Source organism: Martes martes, assembly GCF_963455335.1.
Source record: "Martes martes genome assembly, chromosome: 2".
NCBI lineage: Eukaryota > Metazoa > Chordata > Mammalia > Carnivora > Mustelidae > Martes > Martes martes.
The window spans coordinates 58,475,258-58,498,136 of NC_137889.1; the positions used below are offsets into that span (position 1 = coordinate 58,475,258).

Sequence of the window (22,879 nt, forward strand, 5' to 3'; positions counted from 1 at the left end):
TACGACTAAGGATTACGACTAACTTGGAGTATGAGACAGAAGATAGGGCTTCGGATCAAACACCTGGAGTATTTTGTCCTATACTATTATATGATAGAGACTGCTATGGGAATATGATGACAGAAGATGGAATTAGTGAAGATTCTGCAGTACTGAACATGGATTCAACAAGAAAATCTTCCTGAAAAAAATTTTTCTTGTTTTAATCAAATTGAACATAGAGGAAACTAATCTCTTGTGACCTACTGAGGAGGTCAACAAAATCTCCTGAGAATCTGTAAACCAGAGAAATTTTTATCTCTTTCTCCTTATTCAAGAATCCTAAAAGATCATCACTAGGGAAACCGAATCTGGAGCTAAAAGTAATACTATGTCGCTTTCTCCCATGTTAGGTAACATTTATAAGACTTTACATCTCAGGAAAATCCTTTTCTGTTGTATTACAGAGATTTGTTACTATCTTCCTAGCAAGTATCAGCAAACAACCAACATAAGTAATCTGTAAAAAGAAAATGTGAAACACTCTAGAAAGAACGTAAAGATCTTCATAAATAGAAAAACACCCCATGTTCATGGATTAGAAGATTTAATGTTGTTAAGAGATAACACTACACAAAGCCACACATAAATTCAATGTGGTGTTTATCAAAATCCCAAGGATCTTTGATTTAAAATGGAAAAACCCATCCTAAAAACTCGTATAGAGCTTCAAGGGACCCAGAATAGTCAATATAACTTGAAAAAGAAGAACAACTTTGGAAGATTCATGCCACTTGATTTCAAAACTTATAAAACCACAGTAATCAGAACTATAGTGCTGGAATAAGAATAGACATATAGGCCAATGGAATAAAATACAGAGCCTAGCAATAAACCTCCAGATGGATGGTCAGTTTATGCTGATAAGGATGCCAAGACCTCTCAAAAGAGAAAGAACAGTCTCTTCAAAAAATAATGCTGGAGCAATGTCCACAATAGCCAAACTATGGAAAGAACCTAGATGTCCATCAACAGATGAATGGATAAAGAAGAGGTGGTGTGTATGTATATATATATATATATATATATATATATATATATATATATATATATATATATATATACAATGGAATACTATGCAGCCATCAAAAGAAATGAAATCTTGCCATTTGCGATGACATGGCTGGAACTAGAAGGTATTATGCTGAGCGAAATAAATCAATCAGAGAAAGACAATTATCATATGATCTCCCTGATATGAGGAAGTTGAGAGGCAAAGTGGGGGGCTTGGGGGAGTAGGAAAAGAATAAATGAAACAAGAGGGGATCGGGAGGGAGACAAACCATAAGACTCTTAATCTCACAAAACAAACAGAGGGTTGCTGGGGGAGGTGAGTAGGGAGAGGGTGGTTGGGTTATGGACTTTGGGGAAGGTATGTGCTATGGTGAGTGTTGTGAAGTGTGTGAAGTGTAAAACCTGGCAATTCACAGACCTGTAACCCTGGGGCTAATAATACATTATATGTTAATAAAAAATTAAAAATTAAAGAAAAAAGATGTTGGGGGGGGGCGCCTGGGTGGCTCAGTAGGTAAGCACCTGCCTTCAATTCAGATCATGATCCTGGGATTGAGCCCCATGTCAGGCTCCCTGCTCAGCGGGGAGTCTGCTTCTCCCTCTCTCACTCTCCCTGCTTGTGTTCCTTCTCTCTCTGTGTCAAATAAATAAATAAAATTTTTTTTTTTTAAATTATGCTGGGAAAACCAGATTCCACAGGCAAAAGAATGAAGTTGGCCCTTACTTAATACATATTTACAAAAATTAAGTCAAAATGAATCAAAGACCTAAATTTAAGAGCTAATACTATAAAACTTTTAGAAGAAAACATAAGGGCAAATTTGTATGACTTGGATTGGGCAATGGTTTCTTAAATATGATACCAAGAGCACAGAAAACACAAGAAAAAAATAGATAAACTGGACTTCACGAAAATTTAAAACTTCTAGGCATCAAAAGACACTATCAGGAGAGTGAAAAGGAAACCCACAGAATAGGAGAGAATATTTGCAAATCATACATCCAACACAAGTTTAATATTCAGAATAAAGAACTCCTAAAATTCAACAAGACAAAACAAACAACCCAGTTTTAAAATGGGCAAAGGGAGGGGTAGAATTGAGAAGGATAAATAGGTGGGACACAGAGGATTTCGGGGCAGTGAAATTATTCTAGATGCTACTATAATGGTGGATATATGTCATTATACATTGATCAAAGCTCATGACCTCTGACGTAAACTCTAAACGTTGGATGGTAATGAGGCACTGATACAGGTTCACTGACTGTAACACATGTACCTCTCTGGTACTAGATAAGCTGATCCTAAAGTGCAATAGAAGAATGAAGAACTAAGAATAACAAAAAAATTTTTTTGAACAAAGTGAAAACAATGTAGGCCCCCTCTCCCTCTGAGATATCAAGATGTAAAAGATGTTACAGTATGTAGGCAGTGTGATATTAGCCCAGGAATAGACAACTGGATCAATGAAGCAAAGACCCCCCCCGATGAACCCAACTGCATGGAAACTTGGTTTCAGGCAGACATAACAGATCAGTGGGAAAAAAACAGACTATACAGTAAAGGTGCTGGACCAACTGATGATCTATATGGAACAAAAAGAAAAATGGATCCCCAGCTGATGCCAACCACAAAATAAATGCTATCTGGATTACATGATTAATGCGAACGTCAAAACTTGAAAAAAAATTCAGAAAAAAATACACATATGATTTTGGAGTGGGAGTAAAACTTTTTAAATAATACTTGAAAACCCAATAAAGACAGTGAAATCATCGACTACCTTCAAATTAAACTTGACTGTATACCGAAATACCCTATAAACAAAGCAAAAGACAAGCAAGAGACATGGAGATCCCTGCACAATACATGACTGGAAAAAGATTAGTAACCAGAATATACAGTGAACTACTTCCACCAACAAGAAAAAGAACTACAGGACAGAAAAAAGCCAAGAATATGAACAAATAATTCAACCAAGAGGAGACATGAGTGGCCAAGAACCACATGAAAGAATGGTCAGCCTCAGTATAAGGAAAATACAAACCATCATGAGAGATCATTTCACATGCATCCAACTGGCAAAAATATTTTTAAAATCAGACAAGGGTAAGCATGACTAAGGCAGCTCAGAAGCTGTCACACACGCCATCAACTGGTACAACCATTGTGGAGGGAAATTTGGCCATATCCGTGTGCATTCACTAGAACTCAGCATTGCAGCTCCAGCCAAACATGCTAGAGAAACTCCCACCCCCATGAGTGAGGACACAGCTATGAAACTGTGTCTCAGAGCATCAGGTATAAGTGTGTTTATCCATGCATTTATACGTAGCAAGTGACAGGACAAAAGCACACACCGTAATGGTAATTCCGAACAGTGGTGGCCTCTGGAAGGGAGGGAGGGGGAGAGAGAATTGGAGAGAGGTACACAGAGGGTTTCAAATACATTCATATCTTTAATCTAAAAAACAGAACTGGAACAAAAAGGCAAAATGTTAAGATTTGACCAAACAATTGTGAGTACATGATGTTCTTTACACTTCTCTAGATCCTTGAAATATTTCATAATAATAATTTTTGAAATTCTAGCAGTAGTTATCCAGCATGACTTTGAGGACATGGACATTCCAGATAGTTGGGCAACAGCAGAGGAGGAGAGATATTTAGAGCTGGAGGATCCAGGAAATGTAGATGAAGCAACACCATGAGATACAAACTGGAGACATCAACTGTTTCCCTCCTGGTACAATGATCGGCATCAGGGGGATTCTCCTGAGAACTCCCCCAGACCCTATCCACACGTCTCTCTCAAGGCTTTATCTCGACTTCTCTCTCCCACTAATTATAAGCCCTTTTCTACACACAGAGAAGAGTCACTTATTCGTTCTCAGCATTTCTTGCAGAGATAATTAAGTATTTTAATACAAAATAAGGGAAACTCAAACGTTGTTCCCTTGCAGCTCCTACTGCAATGCAAAAAGTGTTGGCAAGGATGTAAAGAAAAGAACCATAAGCAAAAATAACAACAACCAATGAATGACTCACCAAGTGGAGGTAGGAAGGTGTGGTGGTCAAGTGGGTTTGCATACCAACTCCTCTACTTATTTGCTGACTTAATTGATTATATCTCTGAAGCTCAGTTTCTACACCATCAAATAACAACAATAATTCCTGCCTCACATGGTTAATGAGAAAATAAGATTATATATAAAAACCACTTACATGGGGTGTCTGGGTGGCTCAGTCGGTTAAGTGTCTGCCTTTGGCTCAGGTCATGATCCCAGGGTCCTGGGATGGAGCCCCAAGTTGGGCTCTCTGCTCAGTGGGGAGTCTGCTTCTTCCTCTCCCTCTACCTGCCGCTCTGCCTGATTATGCTCTCTCTGTCAAATAAATAAATAAATCTTAAACAAAACCACTTACACAATGGCTGGAACATGACATATTAATAGTAATAACAAAAATTCCTATTATCAATAACCACGGGTTGGACTACATTGTATTTAATCTTTGCATTTGCTAGAATGTAAACTCCATAATAATAGGAAAGTCTGTTTTGTCTCTTCTGTTCACTGATGTGACCCAATCACCTAGAACTCTGGCCCATACTAAATAATAAATGTTCATTGAATGAATGTGAATCTCAGGATTTGGCACATATTAGGCACTTAATAGTTACTATTAATTGAGAGCTTATTATGTGTCCGGCATTACATATTTTGTATCTCCTTTAATCTCTACAACAACAATATATTATTTGTTTTTTACATGAGGAAGCTGAGGCTCAGAGAAATTAACTTGCTTCCCCAAGCATGCAGAGTTAAAAGGAAGAGTCAGGATTTAAATCCAGGCTGTCAAACTTCAGATATTTGTTAAATTTAGTAATAAGTAACGGCTCAGAATTAACTTGGCAATATAGAGCATGTTCAGAGTAGTTAGGGTAAGAAAGACAAATTACCCTTGGTGGCCATGTGAATTCTTATGAATTTTATCATAAATTGGCTATTCTTAATTTAGTGTTTTTTTTTTTAAGATTTTATTTATTTATTTGACAGACAGAGATCACAAGTAGGCAGAGAGGCAGGCAGAAAGAGAGAAAGGAAGAGAAGCAGGCTTCCCGCTGAGCAGAGAGCCCGATGCGGGGCTCGATCCCAGGACCCTGGGATCATGACCTGAGCCAAAGCCAGAGGCTTGAACCCACTGAGCCACCCAGGTGCCCCCTTAATTTAGTATTTATTATGTGTATCTATGTTCCAGTCCAGGGGTGGAGCCCCATGATATTTCCAATATCTCTGCAGGGGTAGGAATGAGAAAGTTCTCCACATTTTATAGGGAGAGTTACTGGACAAAAAGCTGAAAAATAAATGTCCCAAGGTTATAAGGAGAATTAATAAGTAAACTAGAAATAAATTCCAAGTCACCTGCTCTCTTCTCACAAAACTCCATCTAACATAGCTATTGATTTGGAATCCACTGCATCTAGGAAAAAACGGTATCAAGGCAAGAAAGTAAAATAAACCCTTTCCTTTTCATAAGATCTCAAATATTTCCATATTTATCTATAACCAATTACTTCTCAAGAAAAAGGTCATATAAAATAGCTTTATGGAAGTTTATTGTAGAAAAATTTAAAACACAGATAAAAATTAATTTCATTACCACCATACAATCTTTGTTTATCTTCCTAGTCATTTTTGCAAATTTTTCTTCTACAAAAATGGGATGAAACTCTACCCACTTTATAGCTTTGATTTTTCAATTAATAAATTATAACTATCCTTATATCTCACTAAATACATTATTTTCAACTGAGGAATCTCCTTGTATTTATATATTAACTCCCCATGGCTCAAAATTCAAATTGTTTCTAATTCGCCTCCATTATAAACAAGGCTGAGCTGAACATATTAGAGCTAAATCTTTTTGCATGTGTTTAATTATTTCCTTAGGATAGATTTCCAGAAGTAGACTTGCTGGGTCAAAGGGCTGCATTTGGAATTTTTTAATTTAAGCACGAACATCTGTTTCAAATATATCTTAACTTGTCTTTCACTTCATTTTTAGTTTCTTTTTTAGAATCAAGAACTACAAATACAGGTGAAGCCCCCGATAGAGACCGGTTGACTGAACATCTCTTTATTCCATTTCTCTCTCTTCTTTTTGGAAAAAACTGTCTGCAAGTTAAAAATAAGGAAATAAAGATGAAAACAAAACAATAGGGGCGCCTGGATGGCTGAGTGGGCTAAGCCTCTGCCTTCGGCTCAGGTCATGATCTCAGGGTCCTGGATCGAGCCCCCCACTGGGCTCTCTGCTCAGCGGGGAGCCTGCTTCCCCTCCATCTCTGCCTGCCTCTCTTCCTACTTGTGATCTCTCTCTCTCTCTCTCTCTGTCAAAGAAATAAATAAAACCTTAAAAAAAAAAAAAAGAAAAGAAAAAAGAAAAGGGCATGGCCAATCAAAGAAAGAAAGTAGGAGAGGAAGGAGGAAGGAAGGAAGGAAGGAAGGAAGGAAGGAGCGGGCCCCACTAATAGCTAGGGAGATCAAATTCCATCATTAGAAGCATACGCAGGATGTTGTATTAGGCACAGTAAGATTTAGAAGAAATGAAATATATAGGGCAGGTTCTACCCCTTAAGAAGCAGGGCATCATAATGAAAAGATACGTTGTACATTTTATTCTAAATTAATGCTTGAAAAACATTTACGCATGATCTCTGAATGAACCATCACGGAATTTCTTTTGGAATAACTCCATTAACTAGAGCATCATAACGCTTTAGTAAAGTGGTTCTATTTTTGGTTTCCTTCAGTTTTTTAAAAAGTTGTTAGTAAATTAAATTTTTAAATTAAAAAAATTTTTAATTGACTAACAATTCTCCCTCATATTTGTTTTCTCACCTATATCCAGTTCTACTATAATTATTCTTAGTAAGTTACTCTTATCCAGTCCTTTCCACACCTCAGCTTGGTTTTTATAGAAGCAATTCCCTTTCCAACTCCTGTTTCATAATGGACATCAGTTAGTGAGCCTCAAAGAGGCAATGGGAACAGAGTTCACACAAGCTAAACAGAAGTCTGTTACTTCCTTTACACATATGCATGTTCCTCAGATCAAATCCAGATGGCATCTACTCAGTAATTACCCTTCTGAGACAAACAGGGAAGCCACCAAATCTGAAGTGTAACTTCCAGTGTTTTGTGGGCAGTGCATCAGAGAGCCAATGGGATACGCTACCAACCCTACCTGGGAGCTCCAGAAGACACTTGGGCCTCTACAGACCAGGGAGTGGTTTTTTCATCCTGAGAAACAGTTGGAATCTATTGGGACATACAGAACCAACAAGTACATTTTAAAAAGTGGAACATGTTGGGTGCCTGGGTGGCTCAGTGGGTTAAAGCCTCTGCCTTCGGCTCAGGTCATGATCCCAGGGTCCTAGGATCGAGCCCCACATCGGGCTCTCTGCTCAGCAGGGAGCCTTCTTCCTCCCCTCTCTCTCTCTCTGTCTGCCTCTCTGCCTACTTGAGATCTCTGTCAAATAAATAAATAAAATCTTTAAATAAATAAACAAATAAATAAAAAGTAGAACATGTGAGGCTAGAGGCAATAATTAGTTCTTTCAATTAGTATAAAAATCATACCACACTAGCCTGTTAAAAGTGCTTATATCATGATATCATGGAAAAAGAAGCCTCTCTGGACTGAAAGTTATGAGCTCTGAGTTCAAGACCAATTAGGCCTCTGGCTTGTACAAGTTACAGGCCCTCTAAGCTCCCTCTTCAACTACCGAATTAAGTGAACTAGTGCTAGATGATGACTAGGATTCTCCTCAGTTTTAAACTCTACTATTCTTTATGGAGGAACAATAAGCACATTTTTAAAAAGGCAGTAGACAGGGGCGCCTGGGTGGCTTAGTGGGTTAAGCCTCTGCCTTTGGCTCAGGTCATGATCTTAGGGTCCTGGGAGGGAGCCCTGCATCAGGCTCTCTGCTCAGTGGGGAGCCTGCTTCCCTCTCAGTTTCTGCCTGCCTCTCTGCCTACTTGTGATCTCTCTCTCTCTCTCTCTCTGTCAAATAAATAAATAAAATCTTAAAAAAAAAAAAAAAAGGCAGTAGACAAGGGCACCTAGGTGACTCAGTCTGTTAAGTCTTCTTGATCTCAGGGTCCTGGGATCGAGTCCCACCTCTGGCTCTCTGCTTTGGGGGAGAGTCTGCTCCTTCTCACTCTCCCTCTGTGCTCATGTGTTCTCTCTCTCTCCCTCTCAAGTAAATAAAATCTTTAAAAAAAAAAAAAGGCAGTAGATATTGTATTCTAGATTTTCCAGTAGTTTACTGAATCCAGATTCTAAAACCTAGAAGAAAATTGGAAAATTGCCTCATACAATAATTAATACCTCATTTTCTCTCACAATTCAATCAAATATTTATTGGGTGTTTCACTCTGATGCTGGGGATATTTCACCAAGTAAGGGAAATACCTGCCTTCGTGGCCTTTACGGTCTGCTGAGGGATATGGATGACTTAACATTTACAGTAGAGTATGATCACTGTTAAGATGGGAAAACTAGAATGTTCTAACAGGAAGAAATGTGTACATCATACAGTATGGACGGCTCTTCTCAGTACAGTCATACCTAATGGGAGACCTGAAAGGATAAATAGAGGTGCACAAGGAGGGCGCTCAAGAGGGAAATGGTCCAGGTGGAGGGAGCAGTATGTGAAGAAGATTATAGCTGGAGACAGATGGCTAATCTGGCATCTATGGCCAAACTGTCTGGAACAAATGATGAAGTAAAAAGTGCAGTAACAACACCCAAAGAACAAATAATCCAATCAAGAAATGGGCAGAGGACATGGACAGACATTTCTGCAAAGAAGACATCCAGATGGCCAACAGACACATGAAAAAGGGCTCCACATCACTCGGCATCAGGGAAATACAAATCAAAACCACAATGAGATACCCCCTCACACCAGTCAGAATGGCTAAAATTAACAAGTCAGGAAATGACAGATGCTGTCAAGGATGCGGAGAGAGGGGAACCCTCCTACACTGTTGGTGGGAATGCAAGCTGGTGCAACCACTCTGGAAAACAGAATGGAGGTTCCTCAAAAAGTTGAAAATAGAGCTACCTTATGACCCAGCAATTGCACTACTGGGTATTTACCCTAAAGATACAAACGTAGTGATCCGAAAGGGCACGTGCACCCGGAAAGTTTATAGCAGCAATGTCCACAATAGCCAAACTATGGAAAGAACCTAGATGTCCATCAACAGATGAATGGATAAAGAAGATGCGGTATATATATATACAATGGAATACTATGCAGCCATCAAAAGAAATGAAATCTTGCCATTTGCAGTGACGTGGATGGAACTAGAGGGTATTATGCTTAGCAAAATAAGTCAATCGGAGAAAGACAACTATCATATGATCGCCCTGATATGAGGAAGTGGAGATGCAACGTGGGGGGCTTGGGGGGTAGGAAAAGAATAAATGAAACAAGATGGGATCGGGAGGGAGACAAACCCTAAGAGACTCTTAATCTCACAAAACAAACTGAGGGGGGCCGGGGGGAAGGGGGGCAGGGAGAGGGTGGTGGGGTATGGACGTTGGGGAGGGTATGTGCTATGGTGAGTGCTGTGAAGTGTGTAAACCTGGCGGTTCACAGACCTGTACTCCTGGGGCTAATAATACATTATATGTTTACAAAAAAATAAAAAAATTTTTTTTTAAAAAGTGCAGTAAGCAGTAATGCCAGCACCCAAGTACTTACAGAATATAATAAGGAGTTTCCCCTTTAACTTCCTGCCAATGCAGGGGGTCATCAAAGTTTGCATGGGCAAGTGATAGGATCAGATTAACATTTTCAAAAGATTACCCTGGGGGTGCCTGGGTGGCTCAGTCAGTTAAATAGCTGCCTTCAGCTCAGGTCATAGTCCCAGTTTCCTGGGATGGAGACCCACGTGGCGCTCCTTGCTCAGCTGGCAGTCTGCTTCTCCCTCTGCCTGCTGATCCTCCTGCCTGTGTTCTCTCTCTCTCACTCACTCACTCTCAAATAAATAAATAAAAACCTTTAAAAAAAAAAAAAAAAGATGACCCTGGGTGATGTGAAAGAAAAAATCGAAAAAAATCACTGCGAGGCTGTTGCAAGAATCTAGACAAAAAGTGGTGACCTGAACTAAAATACTGGCAGCAGGGAGGGAGAGAGATTTAGAAGTTGGGATGGGATTCAGTGATTAAGCAATGGGGGAAGAGGGTTCCAAAAATGATTCCTAGAATTCCAGATTAAGAAATCGGGTAGAAGTTTTTCCATTGTTTGTTAAGAAAATTGGATATAAGCCGGGAGTTGCTGACAGGCAGTTTGCCATCATTTGGAAAGAACATGGAGCCAACAGAGAAGAAAACAAAGTTAAGAGACAGAGAGAGTGAGACTGTTTGTGATGTCTCTGGACCCGCCATCCCAGCTTTACTGCTGGACTTTGCAGGCTCATGAATCAATGTATTTCCTTCACTGTGGTTTTTGGTGGTGATGGTGGTGACGGTGGTTTGGTTGGTAGATGGTTTAGTTAAATTTGAGTTGGGGTCTTACTACTTGGAATCAAAAAAGCCTTGGGAAAAGTGGGGACAGTGGGAGCACAGAGGCCAGGGTAGAATTGTCATTGAAGAGATAACACAGGAAGATGAGCCCAAGAAGAAAGCAAGAGGAAAAAGGAACCCAGGAAAATAGAGCGCCAGATGAAGATAATTATTCAAAAAGAAGCACATGGTCAGCAAAGTCCAATGCTTTTGAGAGACAAGACAAATGCACTGGGGTTAGCAACAAGGCAGTAGTTGTTGGGCTTTATGAGGACAGATTCAGAGGATTGATGGAAATATAAGCCAGACTAAAAGGAGCTGAGATGCTGGGATGAGGAATAGAATAGAAATAGAATAGAATAGAAACGCCGGGCACTCAGAGCACCGGCTGAGGCACAGACTTAAGGGTTGGCCCTACTCAAGGGAAGGATACCTCTTGAGTGGGGACTGTATAGACAGAGCAGAGGATGCACACGGAATTAACCAGATGAGTTCACACGGCAGCAGGAACCCAAGGAGTTACTGCTGGATAGCCTCCATCTTCTCCCAAAGTAGCGGGCATGGTCCTTTGCAGAAAAATGAAGCGTGGGAGGTTTAAGGAGAATGAATCTGTTTGGAAACTTGCTGTGGGAAACAGGAGCGAGACTAGGGTAAAAAAAAAAAAAGTGCTGACTGAAAGCTACAAGGGCTCACTTGTTGAGAGAGACCACTCCCTGGTTTTTTGTTTTTTGTTTTTTTAAGATTTTATTTATTTATTTGACAGACAGAGATCACAAGTAGGCAGAGAGGCAGACAGAAAGAGGAGGAAGCAGGCCCCCCGCTGAGCAGAGAGCCCGACTCAGGGCTCGATCCCAGGACCCTGGGATCATGACCTGAGCTGAAGGCAGAGGCTTTAACCCACTGAGCCACCCAGGTGCCCCCCATTCCCTGGTTTTACCCAAATCTGGTAGTTGAAGAAAGGGTGGAATATGAAAGTAAATGCTTGCTTACAATGAGACAGTTGATTTACGAAAAAGACCTTTATAAAAGAGTCTCTTATAAATTAAAAAAAAAAAAGGTAGTACTGGAATATTCTTCATTACTAATCTAAAAGAGGAACTGTTAAGTTTGCTGATATGACAATCAACCTTTCTTCATCAGAAACTGCCAACATGTTGGAGATAAATCACAGGAAGAGCTCACAAAATGGTGTGACGGGGCCCAAAGTGGCTGCTAAGATTCAGCAGGCTGGAATAGGACAAGGAATCTGGGTTTACAAAACAAATCAAACTCAAACTGTGCTTATAAAATAAAGGTTTTGAGATCTTAGTGACAGCCCAATGAAGGGATCCAAGTTACCAGCAACAGTTCTCTTAAGAGCAGACACAACCCTTGGGCTGACCAAATACCAAATACCAAGAATCTACTGATAAGGTCCTTTTGCAGTGTCAAGACTCTTTAAGTTCCAGTTGAGAGTGGTAAGAGCTCACATGAGGCATCTACAACAAAAGATGGCCTCTCCCAGCCAATTAGCTGTCTACGTGTTCAAGTTCTACCCATTTACCCCACTGTATCCTCATCATGTGGTGTGGGAACCATATTATCTCAGCCCTTCCTGAAATGTCTTCTCTGAATTACAAAGTCATCTTGTGATATCTATCTTCAGGAAGCTATGATACCAATATTCTGAATAGCGTTTTTTGCTTTTAGGGTTGAGGGTATCTCCTAAATAGAATTATTCAATGTTCTTCACAAAGGACAAAACAAACAACAACAACAAAAAACAGAAACGCAGGGGCGCCTGGGAGGCTCAGTGGGTTAAAGCCTCTGCCTTCAGCTCAGGTCATGATCCCAGGGTCCTGGGATTGAGCCCCGAATCGGGCTCTCTGCTTAGCAGGGAGCCTGCTTCCCCCCTCTCTCTCTGCCTGCCTCTCTGCCTGCTTGTGATCTCTGTCTGTCAAATAAATAAAATCTTAAAAAAACAAAAACACAGAAACCCAGCCAGGAACTTTGCCATCCTAGGCCCTCCTTGCCTGGATTTTCATTTATCTGCCTCATTTCTTATCTATCTTTCCAGGTTCTTGAGCTAGAAGGTTCATTCCTCCTTTAGAGTACTCTGACTCTCCTTCTCAGGCTTCACACACTGAGGTTACCATGTCCCAGAAGTAAGTGATTACAGATTTGTAGACTAAGTAAATAAAACTGGACGGGTACTGTGAAAGTTGGTAGAGGGGCAAAAAGGTGAGAGTGATCACCTCTTCCAGCATGGACAGAAAGAGTCAGGAAGGCTTCATGGAGGAGGTGACATTTTAGCAGAATCTTAAAGGATGAGAATTTCTCCAGGAAGGGAAGGTGAGAAGGAAGCATGGAAAGCAGAACAGCAGAGAATAAAAAAACATGGCACGTGGAATAGGCTTACTTCTCGGGGCTGTAAGTTGCACAGCATGAATGGAGCACAGAGTGTAGGGAGAAGACAGAAAACAAGTTTAACAGGTGAGAAGGGACCAGACCAGACACTACAGGGCTTAAGAGTAGTTAAGAGTTTGGACTTTATCCTAGCCCAGGTATGAACCAGTATTTTTTTCCATTGGCTTACATTGGATAAGATTAGAATTTTTAAAAGAGAGGTTTTGCTGAAACACAAAGGGAAAAGCAAACAAATATAAAAACACAAAGCAAACGTACAAAAGCATAAAAATGAACAGCTCACAGGTCCCAGACTGCAGTCGCAGATCAGCTTTGCTCATATTTCTCATAGACAGATGGTCCACCCCAAACTTTCTCTCTTCAACCCATCTAAGTTAGCACTGGAACAGCCTACTGTGCCTCTTGTCCACTACCCCAAACATGAGGCTAATGGAAGTTTTGCTCCTTCTAGAGCCAATCTCTTAGTATTCACTCTTGGGCAGTCCTGTTTACACTGAGATTGACTTGAGTTTCTAACCTGTAGCTTCCTTGGCACCTGGAGGTCTTATTTTAGATCTGGGATCAGCAAACACTTTCTGTAAAAGGCTACTTAGTAAATATTGTACGCACAGTGGGCCATATTTCTGTCACAACTACTTAACTTTGCTGTTGTATCATGAATAGATAGTATGTAAACAAAAGGACATGGCTGTGTTTCGATAAAACTTTATTTATGGGCACTGAAATTTGTATTTTATATCATTTTCATGTGTTATGAAATCTCTTTTTTTATATAAAAATATATAAATATATAAAATATATATTTTATATAAAATATATAAAAACCATTCTTAGCTCACTAGCTGTACAAAAACCAATATGGGTTTGATTTGGCCTGTGGACGAAAGTTGCCGAGCCCTATTCCAGGCACTAATTCCCAGGACAAAGATGGCCTATTTCACTGTTATCTAATAAGTCTATTATTATAACTCATACTAATAATACTAATACATGCCATGTGTTGAGCACCTAGGTGCCAGGTAATATGTACCACAGAGACTGCTTTGAAGAATAAGCAAAATAATGGACATAAAGCTCTTAACATCATGGCTCATCTGAGGTAAGCATCAATAATTGTTAGCTACTATTATTATTTTGGTTTATACATCTTATGTCTGATCAGCAAAATGACTCATAAAAGGATGATACTAAAATCCAATGGGGGATAAGAAAAATCAAGTAATTTGTGAAATCACATAGTAAGTAGCAGAGCTAGGATTTGAACCTGATTTATCTGACTCCAAAGTCCATGGCCTTTCCAGTACCTCAAAACCTCTTGTTTAGTGTCCATGAAGTAAATTCATTGGTTGCTTGGTAATTGCTGGTCTATCCAAGAGCAGCGGCCATTATCATCCCTGAAGCCTGCCATCTTGCGTCAAGGGCAGCACAGTGCTTACTCTATTCTTACTTCAAAGCCTAAATGCCTGTTGGACCTCTTAGCTCTTGTCTTCTGCAAAGGGATATTCTTCTTTCTGACAGGTAAAGATGACTAAGCTCAACGGACAGTTAAGTCTTTTCCCGCTCATGTGTTCGATTCTGCCCACTTTCCTAGGTTCTTCTGATGACTCATCCTTAGGTAACTTCCTAAAACTGTCTCCCCAGGGATCCTACTGTGACAGCATTCTAACAGAAAAATACTTTACACTTCCAGGGATAACTCCGGATAGTGTCTACGCAAAGCTAAAAGTGTTGTTGCATAAAAACCATTTATCTGCATGATGTTTTCAGAGTTGACCATAAAATGGTATTGAAGATACTGTCCACAGCTTCAAAATTATATTCAAGGGAGCTCATGTGATAAATCCTTCCTTTAATTTAGTGCCAGGGGAAAAAAAAAAGTCTTCTCTATAGTTGAATATTTTATCTTGCCAGAATAAGAATATGATGTAACCCAACCTGTTTCCTCTTATATCATGGCTTCCAAGAAACATAAAGCCAAATTCCATGCCAAAGTGTCTCATCCCAGGTGCCTAGTAGAATCTATTTCTGCTTCACTGCTATGGCCACTTTAATGTTTTACAATTTTAAATCTAGTTAGCATATACCCTGTGTCTCCTCTATGCCAGGCACTGTGACTTTCCTAATGTGCCTTTCCTTCTTAAGTGGTTTCAAATCTTTTTTTTTTTTTTAAAGATTTTATTTACTTATTTGACAAAGAGAGATCACAAGTAGGCGGAGAGGCAGGCAGAGAGAGAGAGAGAGGAGGAAGCAGGCTCCCCGCCGAGCAGAGAGCCTGACTCGGGGCTCGATCCCAGGACCCTGGGATCATGACCCAAGCTGAAGGCAGAGGCTTTACCCCATTGAGCCACCCAGGTGCCCCAAGTGGTTTCAAATCTTGTGCTTGTTTTACTAAACTACCTTAGGGCCTTAATTTTTTAACGATTTTATTTATTTATTTGAGAGAGAGAGAGAGATAGTGACAGAGATAGCAAGAGACAGCACGAGCAGGGAGGTGAGGGAGAAGCAGGGAGCCTAACTTGGGGCTCGACCCCAGGACTCCAGGATCATGACCTGAGCCAAAGGCAGACATTTGAGCAACTAAGCCACCCAGGCATCCCTTGTGCCTTATTTTTAAAGTTCTGTTTTACTTCATATCCTATATCTAAGATCTCTTGAAAGCAGGCAGGTCCAAATATTGGATTTAAAAGAAACAAGGCTCCGTTTGCCTTATTGGATATAGTTGTGAGGAGCCAACCTGGCTTTAGCCTTACAGGCCACCTGAAAGGGGTGTCATACCATGACCATAAGGGCTTTTCTGGGTTGCACTGTCTGCCACACCTCTCTCTTTCTACCTCTACTTGTCTCCATGTACCACTCATTTTGTTTACCTTCTGGAGTTCCCACTGTGGGCATCACTGTTCCTCTGTGTAGGCACTAAGAACTTTAGGCAGTCCGGTCTGAGCCAGGGGCGAGTTACATGAGCCCAACTCTCATCCGGCTACATCCACAGCCCCCAGACACATATCCCACTGAGACTCCTTTAGCTTGGTGTGGCTTCCTTACTGGAATCACAACTCTCTTGGGCATCTGCCACCCTCCTACTTCCCCTCATGTCACTTCCTCTCCAATTACATCTGCTCCCCTACTGACCTTTCTGTAAGTCAGTGAAGGTTAATCTAACTTAGAGTATACGTTCAAGGGCAACTCTCAGGGCAGCATCCAGAATAAACCTAGCAGACAGCTGTTAGTGAAAAAACTGGAAACTGGAGAAGATATCTGGCATGACATAGGTCCTCAAATATTTGATAATGAATGAATGAATGAATGAATGCACGAACCCTAACTCATCACCACTTTCCCACCTTACTACCCAGACAAAGCCAGCAACAGAATATCAATTCTAAGCACACAGATTTTCTTCAGTAATTATAATCCTATGAATTGACTTCAGTAAGACTGATCAAAATGGAAAGCTTGGTTTCTCTCTCTACTTAAAAAGAAAGCCAGATTTTAAAAAACGGGGGTGGGGGGGATACCTGAGTGGCTCAGTTGGTTAAGAGACCAACTCTTGATTTTAGCTCAGGTCATGATCTCAGTGTTGTGAAATGGAGCCCCACGTGGGGCTCCATGGGGAGTCTGATTGACATTCTCTCTGTCCCTTTCCCTCTGGCCCTCTCCCCTCCCACCTCTCAAATAAATAAGTAAATCTTAAAAAAACATAACAAAGCAAAACAAAAACAGAAAGCAAGCAAGCAAGCAAGCAAGCCAGAGCAAACCTCTGTCAGCTCAAAGAGATTCCTTGTCAGTAGCAGGCACAACTGCCTGGCAGAGGCCAGGTTTTGGCTTTGAATTCTCCCTTTGCCTGAACTTGCTCTGTGACCCTGGATAAGTCACTCAATGACTCTGGGCCTCACTGTGCTCGTCTGTGAAAAGTGGAGGTTGAACTAAACGGTGGGTGCTTCTGGAACCTTCTAACTTTACACTTCCGTGATCTGTCCTCTGGGAATCCAGCCAGCATTCTTTTCTTGGGCTGGGTTTTTCGAGATGTCTGCTTTAATTTTTGACTCGCACTTCCTAGTCTTCTTACCACAAATTTATTAAGTTTCTGGACTTTGGTCATTTGACCATAACGTGATGCTCAGTAGGACGCGTGTGTGTATGTGTATGAGGTAAAGTACAATTGATCACTTCAGCCATTTTTCAGTGTCTAGGTCAGTGTCATTAAGCACATTCACACTGCTGGACCGCTGTTACCACTGTTCATCCACAGAACTCTTTTCAGCTTCCCAAACTGAAACTCTACCCATTAAACAGCAGTTTCCCACCCACCTCCTCCCCTGTGCCTGGCAACCACCAGCCTCCTTTCCATCTCTATCATACCTGGAATCATGTGTTTGTTCATGACTGTCTTGCTTCACTCAGCATGGTCCCCAAGGCTCAGCCATGTTGAAGCACATGAGAATTTCCTTCCTTCTTTTTTTTTTTTTTGAAGATTTTAGTTACTTATTTGACAGAGAGAGATCACAAGCAGGCAGAGAGAGGGGGGAAGCAGGTTCCCTGCTGAGCAGAGAGCCCGATGTGGGGCTCGATTCCAGGACCCTGAGATTGTGACCTGAGCCGAAGGCAGCGGCTTAATCCACTGAGCCACCCAGATGCCCCTGAAGATAGGAATCTTATCCTACTGATTGCAAAGGGTGGTTCTAAAACCCAAATGAAATAACATATAATTCATTCTACAAATGCTAAGCCCTCATCATTGCTTTTCTATTATTTTTTTTAAGATTTATTTATTTATGAGAGAGAGAGAGAGAGAGAGAGAGCATGAGCAGAGGAAAGAGGCAGAGGAAGAAGCAGGCTCTCTGCTGAGCAGGGAGCCTGATGTGGGGCTCGATCCCAGGACCCCGGGATCATGACCTGAGCCGAAGGCAGATGTTTAACTGACTGAGCCACCCAGGTGCCCCTCATCAGTGCTTTTCTAATCACTATTACATCCATCTTCCTCCTGGCCTCCTAAGTCTAACCTTCACTCAGGCTTTGGAGGGACTCTCTAAAGCATATACGACCCCGTTGTTCTCCCACTAAAGATTTCAGTGGCTCCCCTCACCCTTACCAAGCCTCCTCTGATCTGACCCCTACCTCTCTCTTCAGCCTTATTTCTAATTTTTCCAGGCCTCCTATCTTGCGACTTTACCCCCATGATTTTGTTCATATTTGTCCCCTCTCCCTAGAAAACCCCTCTGCCATTCCTGGCTAAAAGTCATCCTTTAAAATGAATTTCAGGCACTGACTTTTCCAGAAGGCCTTTTCTGATCCCACCAGACCAGGAGAGGAGCCCACAGCAGCGGGAGCAGATATTACCATATAAAGCACACACTGTCTTATAATTATCTGTAGGGTGATATCCTCAACTAAATCAGCATTTTTTTTATTTTAAGATTTTATTTATTTATTTGACAGAGATCACAAGTAGGCAGAGAGGCAGGCAGAGAGAGAGAGAGGGAGAAGCAGGCTCCCTGCTGAGCAGAGAGACCCTAGGATCATGACCTGAGCTGAAGGCAGACACTTAACCAACTGAGCCACCCAGGCGCCCCCTAGATCAGCTTCTTAAAGTCAGCAGTTAGATTATTTGTATTTCCAGTGTTAGCACAGTGTTAGGATGTTAAATATATGGATATGAATAAATAGGGTGGTGTTTTCATTATTACAATGTTGGGATTATTACAAAGTCCTATTACATGACTCTATTATTAGAATAATTCTAGTATCACACTATATAATGAAAAGGGTTTTTTGTTTGGTTGGTTGGTTGTTGTTGTTGTTGTTAATTGGCACCACAAGGGATAGAAGCCAAAGGGGAACTATTTAAAGGTACTATCTCTATCCCTTCCTCCTTCCAAAATAAATGGTGTGTTTCTAAATTGAGGTCCTCTGGTCTTCAGAGTTCTTCTGAAAGATGCTTTTGCTTCCTTAGTGATCGAGAAATAGCCTGGCCCCTAATTATATGGTCCTGGAGACACAGCCCCCAATAAGAGATCCCCCTACAGCCATTTTTCACTAGGAGTGACTAAAGCAGGGAGTCCGGTCTTGCATCTAGTAGATACTTGATAGATGTCTGCTCAAGAAAGGAGTAAATCATGAGTTGCTCACAATTTGTGCTAACTCCTGTAAACTCCAGCCTGCGGCTAAGGGTCAATTTTTAAATTCACCTCCTTCAGAAGTAGGAACTGTGTCAGCTGTGTTGTTTTTGAAGCAATAAGGACATTGGAAGATTGTAAAAGTAATGGGCTAACTGTTTAAGTTAACCTAAATTGCATAGATGTACAGTTGGTGTGGGAAACATTTGATCTGCTTATTTTTAGTGAGCCCATGAATTTGTATTTAAGTTTCTTTCCGTGGGTGTCAGTGTCTTTCCATATGACTCTCTTGAGGCTGTGGGCTCACCGATGCTTATAACCTACTGCACAGAGTTATCTTTAACATCTCCTTAAACTGTTCCTTTTAAGCCTCAAACAGTGCGCTCTAGTTTTTATGGGTGTTGGTGACTATTAATGACTTAACTAGATTTTGGTTTTATGTTTTGGGTTTATTGCCACTAACTAAGGATCTTGTGATGGGAAATGCTGATGTACACTAACACAATTTTTTTCTTGTTTTTAGTCTTTTAAAGATTTGTATCTTTTCACTCATCCATACACAGAGCTTTAAAACAAATATTAATGTTGGGGCGCCTAGGTGGCTCAGTCAATTAAGCGTCTGCCTTCAGCTCAGGTCATGATCCCAGAGTCTCACGATCCCAGAGTCTCAGGATCGAGCCCCACCTCAAGATCCCTGCTCAATGGGGAGTCTGCTTCTCCCTCTCCCTCTGCCCTTCCCCCTGCTTCTCTCTCTCTCTCTCTTGCTTACTGTCTCTCTTTCTCAAACTAAATAAAATCTTTAAAAGTTATTAATTAAAATTTTTTTAAAATTATTGTTAAATGTGGAGAATACAAATCTTTTCCAAAAAGAATTTTATACATAATGAGCAATTCATAATTTCACATTGTGATAGAGAACTAACACTCTGGACCAAAGTACCCAGAGACAGGACCATTAAGGACCATTAAGAATTTCTGCTTAACAAAAATTTAGAATCCTAACAATTTCTAGACTTACCCTCTTTCCTTGGACATAGGTAAGGTGATAACAGTTGGAGGGGCGCCTGAATGGTGCAGTCAGTCTTGGGTGCCTGGGTGGCTCAGTGGTTAAGCCTCTGCCTTCAACTCAGGTCATGATTTCAGGGTCCTGGGATCGAGCCCCACATCGGACTCTAGGTCAGCAGGGAGCCTGCTTCCCCCTCCTCCTCTGCCTACTTGTGATCTCTCTCTCTCTCTGTCAAATAAATAAATAAATCTTTAAAAAAAAAAAAAGAGCCTGACTCTTGATTTTTGGCTCAGACTCTGATCTCAGGGTGGCCAGATCGAGACCCCTGGTGGCTCCGAGCTCAGGACAGATTCTGCTTCAGATTCTCTCTCTCTCCCTCTCCCTCTGCCCCACCCTCTTGGACATGCTCATACAGTTTCTCTCTCTCTCTCTAACTCTCTAAAATAAATAAATCTTTTTAAGAAGGTGATAACAGGGGCGCCTGGGTGGCTCAGTGGGTTAAGCCTCTGCCTTCGGCTCAGGTCATGATCTCAGGGTCTTGGGATAGAGCCCGCATCGGGCTCTCTGCTCAGCAGGGAGGCTGCTTCCCCCTTTCTCTCTGCCTCCCTCTCTGTCAAATAAATAAATAAAATCTTTTAAAAAAATAAAATAAAAATAAAAAGGTGATAACGGTTTGAAAGACTTTCCTTATTTTTGATATCTCCAGTCAGGAGCTGTATTTAGCAAAAAAGGAATCTGTGTTCATTTGTAGCATTTTACATTTGGAAGGAATAAAGAAAATTTAATCATCCAACGTTCTCTTCTTAGAGGCAGAAATGTTCTAGAGTCAAGCTTGTTGGACTTCCCATCTTCTGCCTTTTATGATGAGCTAAGTTGCTACTTAGGATCATGTTCATCTGAAGAATGTATCTTTAAGTTTTCTAAATCTTTATTACAAAACAATAAATGAAACTGCTTGGATTTCACAAGTAAAATCAATCAATTGATAATTACTGGAATGGCTATAACACAGGGTGGGGGTTTTTAAAATATATATACCTTTAAAAATATAATTTACTTTACATTGGGGATAGGGCTCAGAGGACTAAAGAGCTTTTCTGAGCCTTTAGATGTGGGCAAAAGGACTTCATTTTAGAATCGCAGCCTGGCGTTTTCCAGGTTGGGATTATTTTGGGTTGGCATTATTACCAGGAAGTGAGACTGAATGAACGGAGACTTGCGGTGTGACCCAGAAACAGGCTGAGGAGGACGGACACCAACAAGCTTTAAGCTATCGCAGGTGCCCCCCTATTCCAGGACATGCCGTCTGCCAAACTTTATTTTTTGGAAAGCTCAAATTGTAGCCTCTCCAAACTAGGGTGAGCTGTGATGTGAGGGGGCTCTGGCTGTGGCAGTAGGGACTGCCGGGAAGCGGTGTCCTAGGCAGCCGTCCTGGGGTACGGTGTGTCTGGGTCTGTTAGAACTTGAGGACACCCACTGGCTTTAGATCACAGGACAGCCACCTCCGGATAGGGTGGCGCAGGCGGCGCACGTGACAGACACGGCTCCCCAAGTACCTGAAACCGCGGGGGCTCAGGGTCCCCACCCACATCGTGAAACAGACCCCGACAGACATGCACGCATCCGAAGAAACCAGCCCACACCCACACAAGTTCTCCCAGTCTAACCCCACCCCGGAGTTTGCTTCCACACACAAGGCAGAACGGATGAACCGAGAGCTTGAAATTACCCAGGCACAAACTCCCCAAATCAGGCTTCCCAAAGCCCCGCAGGGTGGAGGGAACCGAGAAAGGGACGCAGACAAAAGAGTTTTAAAACAGACCTCTGCGAGCCGACCTGATTGCTCCCCGGCGAAACCTTGGCCGCTTGTCTTCTCCAGTTTGAATAAGAAAAGACTCTACACCCACCGCCCCTCCCCCCAAAAAAACGATGGTCCCGAAGAGCCCCCCTACCTTGCCACAGCTCCGGGTGGACAGGTCTCCGAGGCTGAGAATAGTGCGACCTAAGCCCCGGCGGCTGCCCGCAACAGCCACACACACAGCTGCTGCCGACCGAAGAGACGGCGGCCTCTGGCCCCGCCCCGCCCCGCCCCGCCCCCCCCGGACGCCCCGCCCCCCGGACGCCCGGCCCGCGTCCCGCAAACCCTCCCCGCTCCGGAGCTGCGGCCGCAGCTCGGTCACCTCCCGGAGTGCGCACTACAGAACCCGGTGCATTGTGGGAAGCCAGAGCCCAAAGCTGGGCGGACGCTGACCCCTGGTGGGCACCGTTCCAAAGGAACCCCGGGGCTCGGGTTGGGGGCGCTCGCAGCCGCGGCGGGAGTTGCAGCCCAGAGGGAAGGCCGACCACCCAGGGCCACCCCCGCGACCTGGTGTCCGTTGCATATCGCTCTTATCTCAGTAAAATATCAGAATAAACCCAGATGCTTTAAAAGTCCCCGAGGCCCCCACCCCCCCCCACCCCCGCCTCCCTAGTAGTGACAGAAGTCAAAACTAAAGGAACTTGGAGGCTAAGGAAAGCTTTTTAAACTAGGGAAAATACTTTTTAATTGTAAGACTAAATGACGTCAAGAACATGGAGAAATCTGCACTTAATATTTATTTCTGGTAAAACCACAGATGGGCTCAATCTGTCTAGAGAATTTGGGGAAAAAATGTAACAGGAACTAGGAAACTGGAATCCAGGGCTTTCTCTTCCGAGCGTACACCTCAAGGAAATAGTTCAAAG

At 42.0% G+C, this 22,879-nt stretch overlaps 1 long non-coding RNA gene across 1 annotated transcript in view; it reads right to left on the reverse strand.

The window, feature by feature from the left end:
* Positions 1–22,219, reverse strand: part of LOC308338540 — a 51,987-nt gene extending 29,768 nt beyond the window's left edge. Inside the window, exons 1-2 of the long non-coding RNA XR_013966413.1 lie at positions 22,108–22,219; positions 4,280–4,437 (exon numbers count right to left, since the gene is read on the reverse strand). This is a non-coding gene — a long non-coding RNA (uncharacterized lncRNA). The remainder of the gene's footprint in view (positions 1–4,279; positions 4,438–22,107) is intronic.
* Positions 22,220–22,879: the final 660 nt, after the last annotated feature.